The following is a 22,931-nucleotide window of genomic DNA, read 5'->3' on the forward strand; positions in this document are numbered from 1 at the left end:
GTTCTATCATCTTACTTATCATCTTCCAGTTATTATCTAAAGGACTGTTTTTAAAATATACCTTGTGAAATCAAGTCTTGGTTCTTTCCTTTTTCTTTTTTTTTAAGCATTGAGGATTAAACCCAGGGCACTTAACCACTGAGCCACATCCCTAGCCTTCCCACCTTTTTTTTTTTTTTTAATATTTTTTTAGTTGTCAGTAGACCTTTAATTTATTTGTATGCGGTACTGAGAAATGAATCCACTGCCTCACACATGCTAGGCAGGTGCTCTACCACTGAGCCATCACCCCAGCCCATCTCTAATCCTTTTTATATTTTTATTTAGAGACAAGGTCTCACTCACTAAATTGCTTAAGGCCTCAATCAATTGCTGAGGCCAGCTCTGAACTCGCCTCAGCTTCCCAAACCACTGGAATTACAAACTTGCACCACCACCGTGCCTGGCTTGTCTTGGAAAACATATTTTAAAACAAACTCATTGAGGGCTGCGGTTGTGGCTCAGAGGTGGAGCGCTCACCTACTGTGTGTGGAGGGCTGACCCTCAGCACCACATAAAGTAAAATACAGACATTGTGTCCACCTATAACTAAAAAATAAATTTAAAAAAACCTCATTGAGCCAGGCATGGTGGCCCACACCTGTAACCAAAGCTGCTGAGGCAGGAGGAACAGATTCCTAAGCTAGTCTCAACAACAGTACCTCAGCCATTGTGAGGCACTTAGCAACTCAGTGGTGGAGTACCTGAGTTCAATCCCTGGTACGCAGGAAAAAAACAAAACAAAACAAAAAACACTCATTAAAATTTAGCTAATTTTTGTACTCTTCATAGAGACACCAGAGGATGTTCTGATTGTAAGAATAAATCTAGGGCTGAGGCTATAGCTCAATTTATAGTTTGCCTCACATGTACAAGGACCTGGGTTCAATCCCCAGCACCACAAAAAATAAATAAATAAAATCTAACTTATAGTCCATTTTTAAGAAATTTCAGTCAACAACAAAAAAACTAATTTCAGAGTAGAAAAGGGGATGATACATTCAGAGTCTATCTTCCATACTTCCCTAATTGTGCTAGATATTTTTTTCATCCAAGATAGCAGTTTGATTAACAATCCATTTAACCCAGGGCATCAGAGCCAATAACCAACTTCTAGGGGAGTCACATTTGCTTTCATTTTTAACAAGCAATAGGGAAAAGACCAAATTTGATGATAGAATAGCTTGTCACAAAAACGATATAATTCCTCTGATTAAAGGTCCCACTTGCTTGAATAACATCCTGCTCTAACCACTCCATCCTCTACTAGTCAACTCCTATGCTTCTACCCTTAATCAAACAATATTTTTAGAATGAATTTTTCAGCTTCTACATCTTTAATCATGCTCCTCCCACTGTCCTGAATAGCCTCCTCTCAATCATCACTGTCCCAACCTGTATCCCCAACACATGAAAAACTCAAGCAGCTGCTCAACCTCCATCCTTCCACCATCAGCTCAAATGACAACTCCTATGAAGCTTCTAAGAAGAATAAATCAAACCCTTAAAATACTTTTCAGTTTCCAGAATCAACTTCAAAAAAACAAAGTTGATACACACATATTTAAACAATAGCAAGTATAAATCAGTTAAATTCCCAATCAGGCACAATGGCTCACACCTATAATTCCAGTTACCCAGGTCAAGGCAGGAGGATCACAAGTTCAAGGCCAACCTCACAACTTGGCAAGGCCCTAAGCAATTTTATCCAGAACACTGTTTCAAAATAAAAAATAAAAAGGATTGGGGATATAGCTCAGTGGCAAAGCACTCATGGATTGATCCCCAGCAAGAAAGAAAGGGAGGGAAGGAGGGAAGGAAGAAAGAAAGAGAAATAAATCAGTTAAATGTTAAATCCCTAGAAGTTTCCTTAACTCCACACTAGGTCCAAATCTGAAGCTGATTACTCATTGAAATAATTTTTACAGTATTATATCTTTATAAACTATAAAAAGAAATGTGCCAAAGAAAAAACAACTTTTAAATATTTTCAACATTAACCAAATGATTCAAGTTTCTATATTAAAGCTGGATTTAACATGTACAATGCTTTAGGATGGAAGATAAAGCATCAAATAACTGTACCAAAACTTACAATATAAATTTGAACAGTGATTTTCTACACACTAGAATTAGTTAATGGCAAGAGGATGAACAGTCCAGACAACAAAACCTGTATTTCTATAGCGATACTGTGATACTTTACACCCTAAAAGGAAAGTACCTTGATTTTGTGTTGGCAACTTGGTAAGATTAGTTACTAGAATAAAATCAGGTGGGAACAACAAGATCAAAATTCCACATGGAATAACATTGCAAAGTTATATCTTATGCAATATTTTTATCTTACACATAAAAACTTTAAGTTTCCTAATAAAGAACAATAATTTATTTGACTTCAAAATTGAGTGATCTTCCATTCATGGGTCACATAGGCAGATACCTGAACTCAACACATAAATGGTCAGTGAAGATGTGATGAAACAAATTTAGCAAATGCTAACAAATGTAGAATCTAAGTGATGGGCACATAGGTGCTAACTATACAATCCTTTCCACTTTTCTGTATGCTCAAAATCCTTCATAATAAAATGTTGGAAGAAAAAAAGAAACCATCATCCCTGAAGCATATATTTAATGCAGAATGATTAACTTACACAGTATGAAGACAACACACACCTTACAGGAATGATGGAATTTAAAAAGACAATTTATAAAGCTAGGCTCAGTGGCACATGCCTATAATCCCAGCGGCTCAGGAGGCTGAGGCAGGAGGATCAAGTTCAAAGCTAGTCTCAGCAAAAGCAAACTGCTAGCAACTCAGTGAGACCCATCTCTAAATAAAATGCAAAATAGGGGTGGGGATATGGCTCAATGATAGAGTGTCTCTGTGTTCAATCCTCAGTACCCCTCCCCCCAAAAAAAGTTTATGAGACTAAATCCTCTAAAAGTATTGCTGACTGAATTTTCTACAAATTCATTTAAGCCACATTCAGTGAGATCATAACAGCTGTATTAATACTAATTTGGTGAAAATAAATACACTTACCACAGCCCCAAAATAAAGAAACTGAACAATTAAGCTTTAGCTCACCCAACATAAATATCCAGTGGCCTAAAGACAACATTTGAAGCCCAGATTTAAGCAACAGTCTACTTCTACAGAATAATCTGAGACAGAAGGATCACTTAAAATCAGGAGCCCAGGGCCAGCCTGGCCAACATACAAAACCCTGTATCTAAAAAAACACATAGGGCTAGGGCTGGGGCTGGGGCTCAGCTGTAGAGCGCTCACCTAGCATGTGCATGGCACTGGGTGTTCTATCTTCAGCACCACATAAAAAATAAATAAATAAATATAATAAGGTATCGTGTTCAACTACAACTAAAAGAATATTTTAAAAAGATAAATAACCTTGATAAAAATTAAATCTTAAAAAGTATATTAATAAATAAATACTCTCCACACCAATTTTTTTTATAAACACCTGGCATTTTATAGGCATTTAGTAAGTAGTTCATGCCTCATTTCCCAAAAAGAAGAGTCAAATAACATAAAATCCAGTCCTTGCATCAATCCAAATTCTAGTTCCTACCATACCGAGGTGTTTTGTAAAGTGAAGAACAGTCAAGCATGATGGTGCATACCTGTAATCCCAGCAATTTGGGAGGCTGAGACAGGAGGATTCCAAGTTTGAGGCCAGTTTCAGCAACTTAGTGAGACTCTCAGCAATTTAGCAAGATCCTATCTCAAAATAAAAAGGGCTGGGGACATAGCTCAGTGGAAGATAGTCCCAGTACTGCCAAAAAACAAAAGAAAAGAAAAGAAAAAAAAAAAGCCAGGGACCAGTGCCCAGCAGCTCAGGAGACAGGAGAATCACAAGTTCAAAGCCAGCCTCAGCAAAGGTGAGGTGCTAAGCAACTCAATGAGACCCCGTCTCTAAACAAAATATAAAATAGGGCTGGGGATGTGGCTTAGTGGCCAAGTGCCCCTGAGTCCAATACCCAGAACACCCCCCCCCCCGCCCCGCCGCAAGAAGAGAAAAAAAGCAATAAACCAAGCAAGGTGTAATCCCAGTTACTAGGGAAGCTGAAGCAAGAGGATCACTTGACTCCAGTAGGAGTTTTGAGTCCAGCATGGGCAAAATAGTAAGAACCCACCCTTTTTTTTGGCGGGGGGGGGGGGGGGTGAGGGGGAAAAGTCCAGGGCTGGGGAGCAAACCCAGGGCCTCACTCATGCTAGGCAAATGCTGAGAACCCTCTCTTAAAAAAAAAAAAAAAAGGAAGACAATAATCCAACAATCAAATATATTGTCTTCCTAGTTCTACATTGTAACCCAATGACATTACATTCAAAGCAACTTTAATCACCTCTGGAGGGCTAAATGATAAGCCAATTTATATTTGCTGAAAATAAAATGTCTAGCAATAGCATATCTAAGTGACTAATAAAACTGAAAAAGCAAAGAGGTAAAGCTAAATTCTATGTTATGAACAAAAATAAAGCAATCCCATTAACCCCAAAATATCACTTTCCAAAAATTTCCAACAAAATAAGAGGAATATCATTAACAAAATGCTTCTATAACTTATGGGAGTTTGGGGGAGGTAGGGGGGATACTGAGGATTAGCAACCTAGGGATGCTTAATCACTGAGCTACATTCCCAACCCCTTTTTTTTAAATATATTTTTTAGTTATAGATGGACAAAATACTTTTATTTATTTATATGTGGTGCTGAGGATCAAATCCAGCACCTCACACATGCTAGGCAAGCGCTCTACACTGAGCCACAACCCCAGTCCCCTCCCCAACCCCACCTTTTTTTTTTTTTTTTTTAAATAGGGTCTTACTATGTTGCCCAGGCTGGCCTCAAACTTTTGAGTCTCTTGCCTCAACCTCCTGCATCGCTGGGAGCAACTAAGGTCCTTGTGAAGCAAGGTATTAAATATCAGGCCTTCATAAATAAACCCAAGAGTTTTATTCCTATTTCCTCCATGGTTTCTTACTGTCTACCATTACTACTCAAAAATACCTTCGACAAGCATCAAAGTAAAAATGTACATGTGCAACACCGCAAAACAGTAGATATCTCTTCTATAGATCCAAACTGTTAATGGCCTGAAGAGACGGCACTATGGGAAACTTCTACTTTCTCCATTATATATTTCTGTAATGTCTGAATTTTTCAAACACCTGTCTGTGGGCAGGGATTTAAAAAAATATATTATTCAAGAGTTTTATAAAATATGTCTTGCTTGGGATGGGAAGTCCTTAGGGGACTCTGGAGTTTTATTTTTTAAAAAACAAAATGATACTGGGTTTGACTCCCAGTTCCAAAAGACAAAAAAAAAAAAAGATAAAAGAGAACCTCAGGGGCTGGAGTTGGCTCAGCGGTAGAGCAGTAGCCTACCTACCATGTGCAAGGCCCTGAGTTTGATCCTTAGCACCACATAAAGATAAATAAATAAAATTAAGGTATTGTGTCCAACTACAACTAAAAAATAAGTATCAAAAAATAAAAAAAAAAAAAAAGACAGAGAGAACCTCAGAGTATAAAATATAAATGTAGAACTGTTCTGACTGAAATGAGACTGGGGGGCTCAAGAGTACCATCACCACCTCAGCCTCTTTCCCTGAGTAGCAGCTCCAGAAGCACCCTCACTTCAGAGAATGTTTAAAAGCCTCCTATCCAATCAAAATCCATAACAATTATTTTGGGGGAGGGGGGTGCTTGTGGTAGCAAGTGAACCCAGGGCTTCACACATGCTAGCCAAGCACTCAATCAACTGAGCTACATCCCTAGCCCTCTTGTCCAATCTAGATTTGGCTAAATTTACTAAATATTCAACAAAAACTATCATTATCATAACATTTCTAGCTACATGCAGTTGCAAAATAGCAAAATAAGATGGGTTTTCAATACAAATTTTTACAAATTTATTATTCATACAACAGACATCTATGTATATTTTAAGAACACAGTTCAATGAGTTTTGACGAGAAATATACTGATTAACATTACCCCCACTGCAGGGTGATGTGGCACCTGTCCCCAGGGATTTGGAATGAGGCAGGAGGATCCCAAGTTCAAGGCCAGCAAGTTCGAGTTCAAGGCCAGAATATAAGGCCCTGTCTCAAAATGAGAAACAAGAAGTTCTTTGGGCTGGGGATATAGCTGGTTAGGAAAGTGCTTGTCTTGATGCACAAGGCCCTGGATTCAATCCCCAGCAATGCCAAAAAAAAAAAAAAAAAAGACTCTCTGGTACAACCCTGGCTTCAATCCCCTGTGCTACCAAAACAAAAACAACCACCAAAAAAAAACTTACCTCCATCAAAATGCGGATTATTTCTTGCCCCTGTGAAATCTCTTCACTTAACCACTGCACAAATTCTTTTCAACTAATAACTTAACAAATCTGAGTAACTAGGACTCTGAAGACCACCATCCAGTTAGGCATCTATTTATTCTCATATTAACTCCTTTTTTTAAATATTTACTGAGCCTTTTCTATATAACAGAACATTCCAGATAGGGATTTTTTTTTTAAAGATTTTCTCCCATTCTTTATTTTTATTTATTTATTTATTTTGAGAGAGAGAGAGAGAATTTTTAATGTTTATTTTAGTTTTCGGCAGACACAACATCTTTGTTTGTATGTGGTGCTGAGGATCGAACCAGGGCTGCACGCATGCCAGGTGCGCGCAAGCGTGCTACCGCTTGAGCCACATCCCCAGCCCCCAGATAGGGATTAAACACCTGAATCAAACAAATCCCTGCTTACTCTCTAAAAAAAAAATCTCTAAAAAGAGATTAAGTGTGTAACAGATTTAAAATATTATAATGTCATGTAATAATAATGGAGGATTAAGAGGCTGGAGATTTGGCTCAGCGGTAGAGCGCTTGCCTTGCATGTGTGAGGCACTGGGTTCGAGCCTCAACACCACATAAATAAATAAAATAAAGACCTATTTAAAAACAATAATAATGGAGAACAATAATAATGGAGAATTAAGATGGGAGAAGTATCAGATGACAAGGAGAGTACTGTTTACAGAGTAACCCAAGAAGGCCTCCCTCAAGACATTTCCCAGTGTGCAAACAAAGCTATCAAAATGCCAGAGGGGCTAGAGCAGCAGCTCAGTGTTAGAATACTTGCCTAGCATGTGCAAGGCCCTGAGTTCAATGCCCAGTACTTAAAAAAAAAAAAAAAAAAAAAAACTGCCAAAATTCAGATGATAGAGCCAGTCGTTGATAAAACACATAGTAAGAACTTTTTTTTTTTTTTTTTAGATTCAAACAGCAATTCTTTATTCCCGATCTCACACCGGCCTTCTACAAACAGGCTCTGGGGAAATCCACGTTCTCTGCCCAAATCCACACCTCCACTGGGTTTCTGTCTCCCAAAAATACTCTAGTAAGAATTTAAGACTGCAAAAAGTCAGATTTTTGTATCAAGGACCATTTTACTATGCCTGAAACAAACTTTTTCTCACATTACTCTCACTCTAGAAGCCAAAGATATTAATCAACACTCCAGCCCAGCACATGCTCTACTACTACGACAGCACAGCTGTAGAGTCTCCCTAAATTGCCAAGACTGAGCCTTGAACTTGCGATCCTCCTGCCTGCACCACCACATCTAGTGTTCTGGGTAACTTTATGAAACTATCTTACCTCCATGAATTACTCCATCAGTCCTTTATATATCCCACCCTTTTTACTAAAAGAGAAAATTAAATTATTAACCTCTAACCCACACAGGATTGATTACTAAAAGCAAAGCAATGAGTTTCACAGATGTTTACTATATTTTAAAGTAAAATAACTCTGGTTCTTACATCTCAAGACAAGGACCAAAAGTCCTATCATTAGACATACAGAAATTTGCCTTTGCTTGGCCTTCTACCTTCTGAGACAGGCTAAGCTATGCAGTTAGCACTCCAGATAATACAAAGCAAAATCAGGCAGCACAAAAATGAGGACACTGCACATATGCCAGCTAAAAAAGGTACCAGATCAATGCCTACATGCTTTCTAAAAGTCCTGGGGTTTTCTTCAATATGGAAATGAAACAATTCAAGGTTTTGGGGTTATTTTCCCCCTTACCACTTCACCTTCCTCTTCCAAAGTTACCTACAGAAGGAAATAAGGAATTCAAAGGGAAAAAAGTAGTAATATTATGTTAAGACAGCAAAATGACTTTGAATGCAAGCATTAGAGACCTGTATCATATATATCCAGAAAAGAAACAAATTAAAATGTATACAACAAATAAACATGTAAATCAATAAGGATCAATGGACTCTCTGCCCCACATGAGGGATACATGTCAGGCTGTGGTGGGTCTGTGGCAAACTAGAGAGCACATGCACAAACCACAAAAGATGGTTACTGAAAACAGAAACAGATCCAACTGCAGTATATATACACAATGGAGTATTACTCAGCAGTAAAAGAGAATAAAATTATGGCATTTGCAGGTAAATGGATAGAGTTAAAGAATAAGCAAAGTAAACCAATCCAAAAAAAAAAAAAAAAAAAAGCCAAATGTTTTCTTTAAGTGGATGCTAATCCATAATGGGGGGGGGATGAGTGGAGGAACTTTGGATGGGGCAAAGGGCAAGGGGAGAGGAGGCATGGGAGTAAGAAAGATGGTGAAATAAAACAGTCATCATTACCCTAGGTACATATATGATTGCACAAATAGTGTGACCCTACTTTAGATACAACCAGAAGTGAAAAATTCTGCTCCATTGTGTATAATGAATCAAAGAATATTCTGTATCATGTATAACTGATTGGAACAAGTAAATTAATTTTTAAAAAAAGACAGAAAAGATCCCTGGCTGCAAAAAAAATTTTTTTGGTGGGGGGTGAGGGAGAACCGGGATTGAACCCAGGGGCACTTAACCACTGGGCCATATCCCCAGTCCTTTCTATTTTTTATTTCAAGCACATCTCACTATGTTGATTAGCACCTCATTAAATTGCTGAGGCTGGCTTTGAACTTGTGATCCTCCTGCCTCAGCCTCCTGAGTTGCTGGGATTACAGGCATGTGCTATTACCCTCAGTTTGCCAAGTCTTATTTTTCAAGAGCAGCATGAATCCAAATTTTTATATAAAATATCCTTGTTTTTAAATGTTAACTAATTCAAATTATAGCACTGAGCCAAACAAAATACATCTGGAGACTGGATTTAGTCCCTAGCCTGTTTTCAACCTCTGTCATGAAAAGAAAAATACACAGTTCTCCCAGGGGCAGAACTGTAACTTCTGAGGCAGAAAACACACCCTATGATTCCAGTAAAACACTATCATCTGAAAACACACTAAAGAGACATGAATATACTTGTGAAACCCCTAATTTTTGAAGAAGAAAATCTTACTTCTTTCACACTAAGTTGCACCATTTCGGCCACTAAAATAAGAACCATAAACAAAACCCAATGGAAGAAAACATTAGGAACAGACTTGTGAAACTGAACTTCCCAAATTTCAGTTCTCAGTACGAGCATAATCATTATTTTCTAAACAAAAAGAAACTAAAAGATGAGCTATACAGCACGTAACATTTTAACTCATTATTTCTCCTTAAAAATAAATAAATAAGTCATTTTCTTTGAAAGACTAGGAAAGTCAATCCTTTCGAAGGGGTACCTGTGTGTCTTATTGCCCTGGGGAATTTTAGACAATTACTTTTTTATGGGTTATGAATCTGCATTATGAACTTTAAGCAATGGTCCTTAAACCTTTTTGAGACTCCAATACAGAAGAGAAAGAGAAAATGTACATCCTCAAAAAATTAATAGCAACTCAGGAGGCTGAGGCAGGAGGATCGCAAATTTGAGGCTAGCCCAAAAAACTTAGCAAGACCCTGTCTCAAAAAAAAAAAAAAAAAAAAAAAAAAATTTGGAGTTCATGGGCCCTGTGGAGTCCATGAACATAGACTGAGTATCCTCAACTCAGACTGAGTATCCTCAACTCGGTACAGTGGCTCACACCTGTAATCCCAGCAATCTGGAAGGCTGAGGCAGGAGAACCACAAGTTTAAGGCCAGCCTGGGCAATTTAGTGAGATCCCCATATCAACATAAAAAGGGCAGGGACATGGCTCAATAGTAAAGCACCCCTGAGCTAAATCCCCAGGGGGACTGGAGAGGGGGTATCCTGCTCAAGAGAACATTAAACCTACTTAAACTCCAAACCCTCTACTTCTTCCTATGGCTACATCTTCACTCAAACACTCTACATTAGGCAACTGTCATCTCCAGCAGGCTAGTAGCCTCTTCACTTGACATCTTCCAAGTCTATTTTGCCCCTCTCCAAAAGTAATTTTAAACTGAGTACAGTGGCACATGCCTTAATCCCAGCAACTCAGCAGGCTGAGGAAGATTATAAATTCAAGGCCAGCCTCAACAATCAGCAATGGGCTAGAGTTGTGGCTCTGTGGTAAAATGCTTGCCTAGCACATTGAGGCATGGGTTCAAACCTCAACACTACATAAAAATAAATTAAATAAAGGTATTGGGTTAATCAGCAATGCCCTAAGCAACTTAGTGAGACCCTGTCTCAAAATAAAAAATTAAAGGGACTGGGGATGAAGCTCAATGTCAAAAGTGAGCCTGGGTTCAATCCCTAGTATCAAAAGAAGTCACAATCTTTTTTTTTCCTCCCAGTTTGTACTATTAAAATAACATTTTGGGGGATGTGGCTCAAGCGGTAGCGCGCTCGCCTGGCATACGAGCGGCCCGGGTTCGATCCTCAGCACCACATACAAACAAAGATGTTGTGTTCGCCGAAAACTGAAAAATAAATATTAATAAAACTCTCTCTCTCTGTGTCTCTTTATCTATCTTCATTAAAAAAAAAATAAAATAACATTTTGTTGTAAATGGCCTTATGTACACACACACACACACACACACCTATCATAACAACCTATCTATCAGGATACCTTAACAGCTTTCCTAAACCGCGAAACCTCTCTTTTTTTTTTTTTTTTTTTTGGTGGTGCTGGGGACTGAACTCAAGAGTTTCCCTGCACTCTAGGCAACAGCTCTATCACTTGAGCTATATCCCCAGCCCACACCAACTCATCTTTAAAGACTTTCCTGTGTGTAACCTACACTTTGCCTTCTTTCATTTCAGAGAGCACACTAAATTTTGAACATGTTCCTTGCGGTTTCCCTGACATCCTAACTGGTTCCTCATTCTCCCCAAAAAGAACTCCTCTGACCATTGTTAAATCTACCCCTTTTAAGTGCCTATCGAAGTCTCCAGCATGACCTCCAGACCACTTTTCTCAATGTGTAATTTATCTACTTAACCCACTATCCTGTAAATTCCCAAAAGACAAGGCCACACCTGTCTCATGCTTCATTGCCTGCTTCATTGACCACACAGGGCCTAGCACATACACAAACTGGCCTAGTATATGGTTGGTTCTTGGATACAATTTGGTTTTGTTTTTTGTTTGTTTTCTTTTCTTTTTTTGGTGGTGCTGGGGATTGAACCCAGGGCCATGTGCATGCAAGGCAAGCATCTACAAACTGAGCTATATCCCCATCCCTGGATACAATTTGTTGAATCACTCCTTCAGTCAATCAATCAGGGTCAAATAGTGAATTGATCTTAGATGTTTATCGAATGAGTGTGTGTTAGGCAATCCATTAGTCTAATATTTGAGAAAAAAATATATTAATCCATTTCCTTCAATTCAGGATGTCAGTATGCAAGAGAAAGGCTAGCTAGAACTCTTAAGATTCTTGATAATTAGAACTATCCAACCTAAAGCAAGCAAATCATATGCCTGTGAGCTCTCCCATTCAGCTTCTTCCTTCCCCATCTCTGTGCTAATCTTGGATATACTCCAAGTTCTTCCTCCTTCCAATTTTTTCAGTACAAAACAGATCATTCTCTGTAATACAAACATTTTTTCCTTTTGTTTTATTTTTGTATTTTTTTGGCAGTGCTGGGGATTAAACCCAGGGTCTTATGCATGCCAGGCAAGCCCTCTATACTGAGCTACACCCCCAAGCCTGTAAAGCATAATTCACTGGCTAAATCAAATTCAGGAGTATGTACCTATTGTATTTAAAGAAATACAATAAAGAATGCTACTACCATCACCACCAGAGCTCAAATTGAACTACACTGGGTTGGAGACATAGCTCATGCAAAAAGTCCTGGGGTTCAATGCCCAGCCCCGTAAATATATAAACTTTCACTGGGGCTAAAAAGAATTTCTTTTTTAAATGGAGTACTACTATACATATAGGTTTATACATATATACATATAGGCTTTTAATTAATTAGTTGCTTACAGAAACTTCAGCTTTTACAAAATGCAATCAAGCCTACATCACTGCACCATAATTGTTCTTGATATAGTTAAAGCACAAACATTAGTTCACAAAATACATTTTCTACCAAAAAACAAACAGCCCAATTTGCTCCACATTTTTCAAGACAGAAACCATTTCTGTACCTTTAACAGGCTTCTACTAAATAATATACACATCAGACTGTCTAGATAACAGGACAGAAGAAGCCGGGCATGGTGGTAGAAGCTTATAAACTCAGGGACTGAGAAGGCTGAGGCAAGAGAGTCCCCATCTCAAAAAAGAAAAAAAAAAAGAGAGAGAGAGAGAGAGAGAGAACAGAAAAACGGTTGGAGATGTAGCTCAGTGGTAAACAGTCCCTGGGTTCAATCCCCAGTACCAAAACAAAAAAATACTACCGATAATATGTCCATAAACAAAAACAAGGAAGGGGGGCTGGGGTTGTGGCTCGGTGGCAGACCGCTTGCCTAGCAAGTGTGAGGCACTGGGTTCTATTCTCAGCACCGCATATCAAAAAATAAAATAAAAAACAAGGAAGGGCATCTGAAAGGAAAGAAAACTGATGGTGTGTTAAATCCCTTTTCACTCTAAGCCCACAAACTAGAAATCCTATACACGACGAAGAGAATGTTGATGATAGTAGCTAAGTAGTCTTTATTTGGTCTTCACAAGTGCGAAATTCACTATTATTTTAGCACTGTTATTTTAAAAACAAGAAAACCAAGGCACTTAGAAGTGAAAATTCGATCTAAAATCAAAAATTGGCAGAACCCAAATATGAACTCCGGCAGACTGGCTCAAGGATCCTTCCGTAATGCTGCCCCCTTAAGTTTCACTAGGCTGGTCCGGCCGGGCCATACCACTCTCAGATGTTTTCCTTTCAATCCAATTAGCAACTTCCCCATCAATACTGCACTCCCACTGATGGCTTCCAACTTCTGGGCACCAGAGTTGCTCACCACTTCCGCCGCCACTCTCCACCCCACAGACTTAGAAGAACAAATAGTAGCTGATAAAAGTTGCTTAGATGCTAAGAGAAACTACTTCATATATGCAGGACACAGGCCAATGACCACTGGAATGTAAGTCGGCCTCACTTCCAGCCTCCTAAGAAAAAAAAAAAGGTGCGAACGCTAATTTTTTTTTTTTTTTGAAAGGAGATGAACGTGGATTATGCCTCTCTTGGCCACAAGGCAGAAGAGAAAGGAAATATTAACATTTACTGAGTGCCAGCAAACATGCGCCCTAAGACAGAACCAGGCCAATGGGGAGACTGTGAGGGGGGAAGGGCATTCAAGAGTTCCGGGAAAGGAAGAATCCAAATAATAGGGTTCATAAGATCAAAAGGGGCTGAGGGGAGGAAAAGTGGAAGCCTCCCAGGCAGACTGCAAAAAGGAGACAGAGATGTAGACGCTGCCCGGCAAAGAAGGCGGCCTAGAGCCTGGGGAGCTAGGCCCGAGTGAAGAGAAGCCCTGAAGGGCGGGGAGGGGGAGGAGCCGGAGGAAGCGGGGCCCGCTGAGAAGAGGCCCGGGTGTTAGCGCGGGGGAGAGGCTCCACGCCAGGCCTTTTCCCTAACCCAGACGCAGCCGCCGCAGAGAAAAGATAAAATAGAAAATTACTGGAGCCGGTGGAGCTGTCCCAACTCCCAACAGAGGCGCTCACTCACCTGGGCCCACCGCAGCGACCGCAGCAGCAGCCTCGCAACGGCACAACCGGCCCGAACCTCGCCCCCGCCCGACAGTGCGCCCCGCGTCCCCGCTCTCCGTCGACCGCTGCGGCGGCGTCGCTCCGCTGCCTCCTGGGAAATGTAGTCCTACGCCGGCCCCTCCGCGCTGACTGGGCGGACTCCTGAACTACATTTCCCGAAAGAAAAAGCGAGCGTTGGGCCCGCCGCTTTGCGTCACGCGCCGGGCTGTCGGCAGTCACGTGGGGTGCTCCGTTCCGTCCCTTCCCCCAGCCTGGTGGCCTGTGGAAGAAGGAGGGAGGTGGACGGAAGGGGCGGGGGCGTTGCTGACGCCACTGCCCCCACCATTTTGGAACCAGCCTCTAGCGAGGGACTGAGCCCCACCCACTCTCTGGCCGGCCTGCGTAGTCGAAAAGTCTTGGAACGGGGAGTCGGGTCGCCAGATTTTCCTGCTCAGCCTTGCCACCTCTCGCTTTGTGACCTTGAGCAAATCGGCTCTCTTCTCTAAATCTGTTTCCTCCTCTATAAAACGAGATTCAGAATCCCTATTCCACAGAGTTATTGCTCTGACATAGTAAGGTACATGAGAGTATCTTACTTTCAAGTACCTTGAAAGCGCAACGCAAAATGAAGGCGTTTTTGTTTTTTATTCTAATAGTGTGACCTCCTTCGGAGGCCCAGGAGCGAAGATGGGCAGCGATCTCCCCAGCCTTGTCTTCCCGTTGCCTCTCCCGTCCAGCTTCCGCGAGACTGGGAACATGAAAGAGGTTTTTCTGAGTGTGATCCTCTGAAGGAAGTTTGTTAAAATGGGTGGCATTTGCCTGTTGAAACAGCAGTCTCTCGGGAGCGTAGCCTTGGCATCTGAGTTTTAAACAGCCCTCACCGATAAGTTTTTTGCACATGTGCTTGAGAACTACTGCATTTCTCTGGGTTTTGCAAAGACTGATTTCCTCTGCAACTGCTGCCCTAGTGAACTCGCACATGTTAGACTCAGCTCAAATATCACCTATTCTGTGATGCTTTCCAAGTTTACTAGTTCTCCCCATCTCTGCTCCTAAATTAAGTTTGCACCTTATACTGTAATTGTCAGGGCTGGTGTTCTTGCCTTCCAAGCAGACTGTGAGCTCCTTGAGAGCAGAGATGAATTTTTATGGATTTCTGCATGCTCAGGCCTAAGAAGACAAAGTATATATCAATACTTTTTTTGTAAGTTTTTTGAGGCAGGGTCTCCCTAAGTGGCGCAGAGAAGCGTCAAACTCAGGATCCTCACCTTCAGCCCAAGTTGCTAGGATTACAGGCATAAGCCACCATACCCAGCTCAAGAAATATTTTTAAAATATCTGCTCTTGAGCAGGGTGCAGTGGCCCAGGCCTGAAACTCATGAGGCTGAAGTAGGCCTGTGCCACTTAGACCCTGTCTCAAAATAAAAAAGGGGCTGTGGATATAGCTCCCATAGTATGTTTGCCTAGCATGCACAAGGCCCTGGATTCAATTCCCAATAACACGAGCTCACCAGGTTCACCTCAAGTCAAACACCATGCCATATCAGCCCTCATGCCTGCCAGCCCCAGCAGCATGCCTTCCACACTATTTACTCTTTCTTCTTTCTTGGGAGCACTTCCTGTAAGCAGCGTACTGTGTAGTGCTTCTTGAAACCTTCTGATTCAACTTAATTTTCAATTCACAGATTTTCTGGGTGTCTGCTATATGCCATGCCCAATGCATAAACCTGGGTACAAAAATATAAAATCACTCACTCCTCTTGGCTTCTGAAATAATGTATCTTTGATCTCTTCTATACCTCTCTGTAAACCTCTGTCCTTTCTCTGGAAAGAAATTTATCCCAAGGTTTTAGTCTCCATCCTCTCCTTATTCAACCTCTCTCTGAGTGGCCTTTCTCCTTTATTGATCTGACATACTCCGGTGACTTCTACATCTTTTCTCTCTTTGGAGAATCTTATTCCTTATCTACATCTTAGACTGAATTCATGTAGGTAGTTCCAAATGGCCATCATACTCTAATTTCCCACAGGAACCCCCAGAAACTGAACTCTCCCTCCTTGCAACACAGCTTTACCTAGTTAATTGTGTAGTTAATAGTTTATGTGTCTGCATTCACTAGGTTTTGAGCTCCTTTCAACAGAGGGAATACTTTATCTCTCCTCATATATTGAACACTTAAAACATGTCAAGTCCTGTGCTGGGTGCTCAGGAGAAAAAGGATAAACAAAACAAGTGTAGCTCTTTCCCTCTCAGAGCTTACTTTCAACATGGGAGACAACATGAAGAGATCTATTAGCCAGTCATGGTGGTGCACAACAGTAATCCCATGGTCTCAGGAGGCTGAGGCAGGAGGATCACAAGTTCAAAGCCAGCCTCAGCAACTTAGTGAGACCCTAAGCAACTTAGTGAGACCCTGTCTCAAAATAAAATATGAAAAAGGGCTGAAGATGTGACTCAGTATTTAAGCATTTCTGGGTTCAATTTCTTTTTTTTCTTTTTTTTTTTTTTTTTTTGTGGGGCTGGGGATTGAACCCAGGGTCTTGTGCATGCTAGGCAAGCACTCTACCAACTGAGCTATATCCCCAGCCCAGCTGGGTTCAATTTCAGCTAACAAAAAAAAAAAAAAAGAAGGCGGCGGCCAAGGCAGGAGAATTACAAGTTTGAGGCCAGCCTCAGTGATCTTCAGTGATTTAAAGAGACCCCCATCAATTTAGTGAGACCCTGTCTCAAAATTAAAAATAAAAAGGACTGGGTTTAAGCACTGCTAGGTTCAATCCCTTGTACCAAAAAAAAAAAAAAAAAAAGAAAGAAAGAGTCTATCAGCATGGTGGCCCATGCCTGTAATTCTAGTTATTCTGAAGGCTGACACAGGAGGATCCTAAATTCAAGGCCAACCTGGGCAACTTAGTGAGACACTGTCTCTCTCAAAAAAAAAAAAAAAAAAAGAAAAAAAGAAAAGAAATAAAAAGGGCCAGGGACTATAGGTCAATGGTAAAGCACCCCCAGGCTCAACTCTCAGAAGAAAAACAAAAAGACTGTATCATATGCCTATTATTTTACTACTGTGATAAGTGCAAAATAGGAAGTTATATTCTTTGATAGTGTACAGCAAAGGTTAGCAAGCTACAAAAGCCAAGGGGCCAATTCTGGCACACCTCCTATTTGTTTTATTTGTTTGTTTGTTTGTTGATGTTGTTGTTTTGTGATACTGGGGATTGAACCCAAGAGCACTTTATCTCCCAGCCCTTTTTATTTTCAGATGGGATGTTTTTTATTTGCTGAGGCTAGCTTCAAAATTGTGATCTTCTTGCCTCAGTCTCCTAGATAGTTGGGATTACAATTATGGGCACTCAGCTTGTTTTTACAATTCAAAATGATGATAATAAAAATGAAAAGAAAGAATATCCATTTAATGATAAAGAAAAAGTATGTGAAATTCAAGTCCAGCATCTATTTACCTAATGCCTTAGGCTGCTATGAGAGCCGAGATGAGTAGTTGCAACAGAGACTTTGCAAAGCCTAAATTATTTGCCATTTTCCCTTTACAGAAGTAGCTAACTAACTCTTGGTGTAAAATCTGGAGGTCCTGAGGAAATTACCCAAAACCATGTAGTTTGCTGGGCCAAGAATTGAGGAAGAACATTCCAGACAGAAGGAGCAACACATGGAAAAGCGCTGTGATGTGAAGGAACTTGCCACTTCCTACAGACTGTTGAACCCTCATCAACCCTGGAGAGGATTAGGAAATAGAGGACAATGAGGCCGCTGAGGCCATGAGTCAGATCCTACCAGGTTTGATAGCTTAGTTTGAGGATATTGGGTTTTATTCTGAGAACAATGGGAAGCTATTGAAAGCTTTATGAGCAGGGAGGGATGTGATTCAGTTTTCCTTTTCTAAAGCATTACTCTGGCTGGGCACCATGGTACATCCTTGTAATTCCAGCAACATGGAGGCTGAGGCAGGAGCATTACAAGTTGGAGGCCAGCCTGGACAACTTACTAAGATCCTAGCTCAAAAAAAAAATAAAATAAAATAAAATAAAATAAAAAGGCTGAGTTCAGTGGTAGAACAGCCAGTAGTTAAAGAAAAAAAGACAGAAGAAAAAGATATGTAGAAGATCATATCTCCTGATCTTGATATTAACCAAGTATGAGACAGAGGAGGAGATGGATGTGGAAGGAGCTAGGTTGATGCCCAGGTTTCTTGATTTGAGCAGCTGTGTGAATAGAAGAACTGTTACTACCTCTGTCCCCTACACTGCTTTTTCAAGTCTCACCACACATCACAATATGTTGAGATCATTCATCAAATGCCTGTGCCTCTTGCAGAGAAACTACTCCAGGAAGGCAAACTCCTAGTTTGTTCTTTTTCTCTCTAGATCCTGGCAGAGCCAAGCCCAGATTTGGCAACGAATATATGTGTATGGACTTTCTTAGTTCTTGCTTGTTTCTGTTAAGGGTTCTTCTGTTCTTCTGATCACCCAGGCTCAAATCTCAGAGGAACCCTGGTTTTCTCCTTCCTCCTCACCACTGTTAGTCACAAAGCCCAATGTATTCTGCTCCTAGAACTCTACTGGATCTCCTATCATCCTTGTTAAAACAAGGAGCAAAGAAAAGACCACCGACTCCAATTTTATTATTTTTTTTTGAGAGAGAGAGAGAGAGAGAAGTTTTTTTGGCGGACACAACATCTTTATTTGTATGTGGTGCTGAGGATCGAACCCAGGCCACACACACGCCAGGTGAGCCTGCTACCGCTTGAGCCACATCCCCAGTCCCTGACTCCAATTTTAAATCAAATTAAAGCAAGCTTGTAATTCCGACTAGCGGGGACTGTTCCTCCCTAAATCCTTCAGTTAGAGAACAGCGCAGTTTTATAGCACAAAAAGTTGCAAAAGGGGGGTGTATTGAGAACTTACAGATAACAGGATTTTGACAAGCATAATACAAAGGCAGGTAATAGGTTAATGGTCTAAATGGTTCAGCACTTGGGGAGTAAATTTAGATCCCAACCTCAGAATTTATGAGGCACCGTTAGGGTTTCAGAGAGGGTTGTTATCTGGTTAGGGAAAACCAGGCATGGGTGAGTTCAAGGCACGGGCAGGCATTCCAAGCAAGTTTAAAACATCAAAATAATGTCAAGGCCAAATAGAAATCCTAATATTTTACAGAAAATAGAACTGTATCTTTTATAATTCTTGACAAGATGACTCCTGATCTTAGGATGGAATTAGTCTGGGTTCATCAATCCTATCTCAGGCCTTCACATGTTTTAAGAGCAGGGGAGAAATGTGATTCAGATTTCCTTTTCTAAAGCATTATTCTGGCTGGGCATTTGGTGCACACTTGTGATTCCAGCAACTCAGGAGGCTGAGGGAGGAGGATCACAGGTTGGAGGCCACTTTTCTAAGCACTTTATGCTACCTTAGCCAGAGTAAGAGCTACAAAGTGTTGGGTCTGGTAAGTTCTCTTCCCTGTCCTCCCTGCCTCCTGCCTCTCTCCATCCAGGCCTTCCTCTGGAAGGTAAACAGCACTGTTTCTCACATAGGCTCTCAGGATCAATCAAATCCTCAAATTGGTCTAAAGGCCCTGAATGGTCTAACCTCTGACTCTCTCCAGTTTACTGTCACCTTTAAAGGTTATCATTGTATTAGAATGGAAGATAATCCCAAGGCCATCCTTGTCCTTAACCAGTTTTGGGTCCTTCCAACATAATGCTCCGGTCATGAGTGGTCATCTTCACCACACTCTAGGCTTCCTGCCTCCTGGTGTCTACTCGTGCTCTGCCTCCCAAGAAGCCTCATCAATCAAAGGTCAATTTAAGATCTTCTTCCCCCAAGAGTACCTTAACACTGACTCTGCATTCGTCCAGTTCTGCCTTACATTCTTGTGATTTCTACACATCTCATCTCACCATGAACCCAGGAGCAAATAAAATAGCATCTGTTGCTCAGCCACTCAGCATCCTTCATGCCTCTTCTCCTTTTGAGAGCACTCTGATAACCCTCTAAGAAGCTAGCCGTCTCCCACTCTGGCTCCAAGGCGAGCAGATGATGGGCTGATCAGCACGTTTCATTCCCTTGGCCACTGTGATTGACAGGTGGCTCAAACCAAGATAGCAAGGCAATGAGTGTCAGCCTGAGACCTTGGCTGGAACACCCAGACAGGGGCCCTTCCTGTTCTTCTGGGATTGCTAAACTGGAAGAGCATTGGCCTGGGCTTGTTAATGGTCTTCTTGGCAACTATTTGGAGAGAGACTTCCCTAGAGTAAAGCCAACAGAATTGGAAACAGAGCCATGAATTGAGAAAGACATGTTCTCTGTTGTACCTGTTGAACCCTTGGATACAACCTTGCCTGAAGTGAGCAAATTTCTGGACCTTTCCATGCCATGAGCAATACATGAGTTGGGTTTCTGTTACTTCTAAGTTGGAGTTATGACTGAGAGAAGTTGATAAAGCAATCTGTTGTATTCAGGAGGCTTTTGGGCTGGGAATATAATTTAGTTGGTAGAGTGTTTGCCTCACACGCACAAGGCCCTGGGTTCAATCCCCAGCACCACAAAAAAAAAAAAGGCTCTCAGGGCTGGGGCCACCCACCTTTAGTCTCAGCTACTTGAGAGGGTGAGGCAGGAGAATCACAATTCTAGGTCAGCCTGAGAAGTTTAATGAGATCCACCCTTTCTCAAAATAAAATATGAAAAGTAGTAGAAAGTCTCTGGATTCAATGCCCAGTACCACATGCAAAATGTATGTTTTCAGCCTCTATAGATTCTGGATTAGTTAGCATGGGATAGGGCCTTCAATAACTGTAATTGTTTTTTGTGGCACTCTACCACAGGGCTACATCCCCAGCCCTGTGTGTGTGTGTGTGTGTGTGTGTGTGCGCGCGCGCTCATGCACTAAGGACTGAACCCCAGGTTACTTAACCACTATGCCACATTCTGTGCTTAGGCCTGACCCTAAGCAACTCTATTTTACAGTTTGAAACTTGCAGTCTCACCAGGCATGCCTAATGGAGCCCTTTAGTAAATCACTTCTCCCCACCCTGATAAAGTCAAAGTGAAGCCTCTGGCAGGCTGTCCAGGCCCAATAAGAGGGAAAGGCAAAAAGATCAGGGTGGGCACCAGCAGACCAGATGTTTTAACCCTAGAGTAAATGATGTCACTGAAAAATCCCCTGGCAGCAGATAAGGATTTAAAGGGGGGCTGGGGTTGTGGCTCAGTGGTAGAGTGCCACAAAAAACAATTACAGTTATAGAAGGCCCTATCCCATGCTAACTAAGCCAGAATCTATAGAGGTTGAAAACATACATTTTGCATGTGGTACTTGGCAAACGCTCTACCACTGGGTTCGATTCTCAGCACCACATAAAAATAAATAAATAAGGGGCTGAGGTTGTGGTTCAGTGGCAGAGTGATTGCCTAGCATGTGTAAGGCCCTGGGTTCAATCCTCAGCACCACATAAAAATAAATAAAATGAAGGTATTGTGTCCAACTACAACTAATATATATATATATGTGTGTGTGTGTGTGTGTGTGTGTGTGTGTAATATTAATTAATTAATTAAAGTTCCATCGACATTAAAAAAAAAAGGAGGGTCAAAAGCCCCAAAATTTAGTATAAATAATAGAGCAAATGAACAGATGTTCAGCCAGCCAATACTGATGCCTTCAGTATTGATGAGGACCTGGACTGACATCCCAACACTTTTTATCATTTGCTGATCCTCTGCATTTTGCTCACCACTCTCAAAGTCTACAGCTACATCTTGACCTTGGTGAGAGCTGCAACTTCTCCCTACAACCCTCTCCTCAATCAGCTGTCAGCTCTACTCCACCAGAAGCCTGCCTTGGTTCCAGACCTGAGTGTGCATCTGCTGGACTTAAAGCATAAGGCTTGAGACTTTTGATCTGACATTTGAACTTAGCCCACAGAGGGAATGTCTGTCATTAGCCTGTCATGATTAAAGTGCGTTTGCAGTGCTTAGAATTAATTAATCTAGAATTGTTTACTGTGAATTAATTAATCTAGAATTGTTTGCTGTGAATTGATTATGTCTATCACAGTGCCTAACATTAAGGATTGTCATTTTCTTGAACTTATAGAGGGGGCTATGGCTGTGGCTTAGTGGAAACACACTTGCCAGGCATGTGTGAGGCACTGGGTTCGACTCTCAGCACCACATATAAATAAACAAATAAAGGTCTGTCAACAACTAAAAAAAAAAAAAACCTATAGAGTGGGGGGCGGGGGTTGTGGCTCAGCAGTGGAGAACTCACCTAGCATGTGCGAAGCCCTGAGTTCAATGCTCAGTACCACATAAAAATGAATAAATAAATAAAATAAAGGTAAAAAAGTAACCTATAGGGCTGGGGATGTGGCTCAAGCGGTAGCGCGCTCGCCTGGCATGCGTGTGGCCCGGGTTCGATCCTCAGCACCACATACAAACAAAGATGTTGTGTTCGCTGAAAACTAAAAAATAAATATTAAAATTCTCTCTCGCTCGCTCGCTCTCTCTTTCTCTCTCTCTCTTAAAAAAAAAAAAGTAACCTATAGAGTGAAATTGTATTGAGTGATTTGAGTGAATAAAGCATTGAAGAGAGCAGAAATGTGTGAACATTCTTTATTTCTCTCCCTTGACTGCATAAGTCGCACCTTTTGCCCATTGCAACACATCCCCAGTCCTTTTGCCTCAAATTTGTGATCCTGCTACCTCAGCCTCCCAAGTAGCTGGGATAACAGGCGTGTACCACAGCTCTCTGCTAGGAGAGTACTTCTTTTTTTTTTTTTTTTTTAATTTTTTTTTATTTTTTAGTTATCGGCAGACACAACATCTTTGTTGGTATATGGTGCTGAGGA

At 41.1% G+C, this 22,931-nt stretch overlaps 1 protein-coding gene across 1 annotated transcript in view; it reads right to left on the reverse strand.

Moving 5' to 3' along the window:
- Thrap3 (thyroid hormone receptor associated protein 3) overlaps positions 1 to 14,140 on the reverse strand; it is a 56,722-nt gene extending 42,582 nt beyond the window's left edge. Inside the window, exon 1 of the mRNA XM_076860744.2 lies at positions 14,051 to 14,140. The gene's annotated coding sequence lies outside the window, so the exon portion shown is untranslated. The remainder of the gene's footprint in view (positions 1 to 14,050) is intronic.
- Positions 14,141 to 22,931: the final 8,791 nt, after the last annotated feature.

This window comes from Callospermophilus lateralis, chromosome 7, assembly GCF_048772815.1.
Source record: "Callospermophilus lateralis isolate mCalLat2 chromosome 7, mCalLat2.hap1, whole genome shotgun sequence".
Taxonomy (NCBI): Eukaryota; Metazoa; Chordata; class Mammalia; order Rodentia; family Sciuridae; genus Callospermophilus; species Callospermophilus lateralis.